The sequence below is a fragment of the Desmodus rotundus genome, chromosome 7 (genome assembly GCF_022682495.2).
Source record: "Desmodus rotundus isolate HL8 chromosome 7, HLdesRot8A.1, whole genome shotgun sequence".
Taxonomy (NCBI): domain Eukaryota; kingdom Metazoa; phylum Chordata; class Mammalia; order Chiroptera; family Phyllostomidae; genus Desmodus; species Desmodus rotundus.
The window spans coordinates 75210284-75213195 of record NC_071393.1 but is presented as its reverse complement, the minus strand read 5'-3'; the positions used below and the strand labels follow the sequence as shown (position 1 = coordinate 75213195).

The 2912-nt window shown below is 45.3% G+C and overlaps 1 pseudogene; it reads right to left on the bottom strand.

The window, feature by feature from the left end:
• Positions 1-2054: 2054 nt before the first annotated feature.
• Positions 2055-2177, bottom strand: LOC112312096 (small nucleolar RNA SNORA44; annotated as a pseudogene).
• Positions 2178-2912: the final 735 nt, after the last annotated feature.

Sequence of the window (2912 nt, the reverse complement as noted above, 5' to 3'; positions counted from 1 at the left end):
TCCCAGGATGGCTGTGGACACAGCCCAACACAAAATTGTAAATTTAACTAAAACATTATGAGATTTTTTTGTGTGTGATTATGTGTCGCAATGTATTTAATGTGTGGCCCAAAACAACTCTTCTTCTTCCAGTGTGGCCCAGAGATGCCAAAAGGTTGGACACACCTGATTCTAGATTTTTTTTTTTTCCACAAGACTAGGATCTACTGGGGTAGAGGGGCTGCAGACAGGGGATTTCAAGCCAGAGAGGTAACAGATAAGGACCAATAAAGGAAGTTCTGATCCTGGCAACCCTAGCAAAGGACAAAGAAGGCTTCTGACTTCTGCAGGATCAGAATCCTAAAGCCAAGGGAATTCACTTACTGAAGTCCCAAATAAGAACAGTCCCTAAGTCTGGGACACAGAATCCTGCCCAAAGCAAAATAGGAACGGCTGGGTCCTGAGTAGGACAGTAGGGTTCTTTAGCATCCAGGAGGGAAACTAGCTAATAGAACCTGTGCTTCCCAGGACTGGAGGTAACACAAAAAGGAACAGAAGGGAAGAAACTCACGGCTGGGCTCAATCTTCCTTGCATGCTGGGGGAAAGCTCTGTCCACAGCAAACAGTCAATAGTGTGGATATAGTCATAGGATAAGAGTTAGAACAAGTTCTAAATAAGGATGAGATCTTTTTAAATTCAGAATTCCCTTTGTACATTTCTCTATGTATATACTTCTTCTTTCTGCTCATATAGCATTTGCTTTAAGACAATGATTCTCCAGGGTGCGGAAGGTGGGGAAAAGGCATAGCAGATTCCTTGGTAGGCAAGAAAGAAAGGGATAGTGGGCATTTGTAGTTTGTAAGGTTACCCTGCTGACTCTGGCATGTGCCTCCCTTGCCTCTTTGAGAACTACCGCTCAAGATGCTACACAGCCCTGGCCCAGTAGCTCAGCTGGTTAGAGTGCTGCCTTGGGGCGCCGAGGTTGAGGATTTGATCCACTGACAGGGCACATACAAGAAGAAACCAATGAATGCATAAGTAAATGGAACACCAAATGGATGATTTTTTTTTTCTCTCTCTCTCTCTCTAGATCAATAAGTAAATTTTTTTTAAGTTGCCCAGAGGGGAGAAGAAAGAAGGGCTGCTGCTTTGTGGGGGTTAGTGAGCCCGGTGTTGGCCCACAGAGAGTGAGGGCAAAGGGAATATGATTTAAATCGTTACCATATTGATACAGAGAGATCTGATCAGATCACTCGGGAGAAGCAGGGAGAGGCGGTAGGAGGAGCCTGCCAGGACGACGGTAAATAGTCTAGAACGGACTGGCTGAGAAGATGGATGCCTCCAGAGTGAAAGGAAATAAAAAGAGGGCTGGCTCTTTGGCTCATGGGCTCCCTGCCTGCTGGACTGGCCCTCTCTGGCTCTTGGGCTCTCCTTCCTCAAGGGTGCCTGGATGATTGTGCTGCAGCTGCCTGCGTTTCCCAACGGATGGTATTTTGGATGGGAAGGAACTCTGGGTGCAGCTTTGGATCAGGCTGGCCTGGCAGAGGGTGGCAGGCTTATTCTTTGGGTGTCTTAGAGGGGACAAGCTCTGAGGCAGAAGCCTGCCATTCTTCCAAAATTGTGTGGTTTTTGTATCTTATGTTGTTTCAGTTTATAAACTAATCCTATAGAAATAAGATAACTAAAAACTAATGGGGGAATCCTAGGAGAACACAGGGTGTTAAGGAGTTTAGCCTTCATAGGCCTAAATGACTAATTCTTTTGGAAACTTGTTATTCCAAAATTATATAGCTTTTGAATAAAGACTCCTTTTCTTTATCACCAAAACTTTGCCTCTGGAATTTTTCCTAGAGGGTGGCAGCGGACAGCAGTACCCCAACTGTTGCTCGGTAACAATATCAACGGTGCATCCGATCAGGAATTATCCCAAAACTTTGTCTTAATCCACTCAGGCTAGAATATTTGTTCTGGAGGCTGGGAGTCCAAAATCAGGGTGCCAGCAGATTTGGTATCTGGTGAGGGCTCACTTTCTGGTTCAGAGAAAACCATCTCGCTGTGTCTTCACAGGATGGAAGGACGGAGGAAAGGCAAGTGGCAGCTGCAGGAATTATGCTGATCGGAGCCGTCAAAAGCTCTCCAGGTTGTTCTCACATTAGTTGGAGATCCCATGGCTACAACCTGCCATGGAAACATGTTGTGGAATGTCTTTTTTTTAAATCCTCATTCAAGGATATGTTCCTTGGTTTTAGAGAGAGGAAGAAAGGGAGAGAGAAATATCCATGTGAGAGAGAAATATCAATCAGGTGCCTTCTGTACACGCCCCTACCAGGGATTGAACCTGCAACCTAGGTTACGTACCTTGATCGGAAATTGAATCAGCAACATTTTGGTCTTCAGGATGGTGCCCAGCCCACTAAGCCACAGTCAGGGCTGGAGTCTCTTTTATAAGGGAACTAATCTCATTTATAAGGGTTCAACCTTCATGACCAAATCACTTCCCAAAGACCTTACCTTCAAATACCGTCACACTGGGGATTAGGTTTCAACCTGTAAATTTTGGAGGCTACAAGCACTCAGTCTATAACATTCTTCAATTAACTTCAAAATCACCCTAGCATCACACCCAGGAATTCCATGTTATTTAAGATGTGAACCCTGGCTGGTGTGACTCAGTGGACCGAGTGCCTGCCTGAGAACCAAAGGGTCTCTGGTTCAATTCCTGATCAGAGCACATGCCTGGGTTGTGGGCTAGGTCCCTGGTTGGGGGCCTGCAAGAGGCAGCCGACTGATATATCTCTTGCACATCAATGTTTTTCTCCCTCTCTTTCTCCTTCCCTTCCCCTCTTTCTAAACAGTAAGTAAATAAAAATGAATTTTGAAAAAATGTGAGCGCTGGCTGGGTAGCTCAGGTGTTTAGAATGTAGCCCTAACA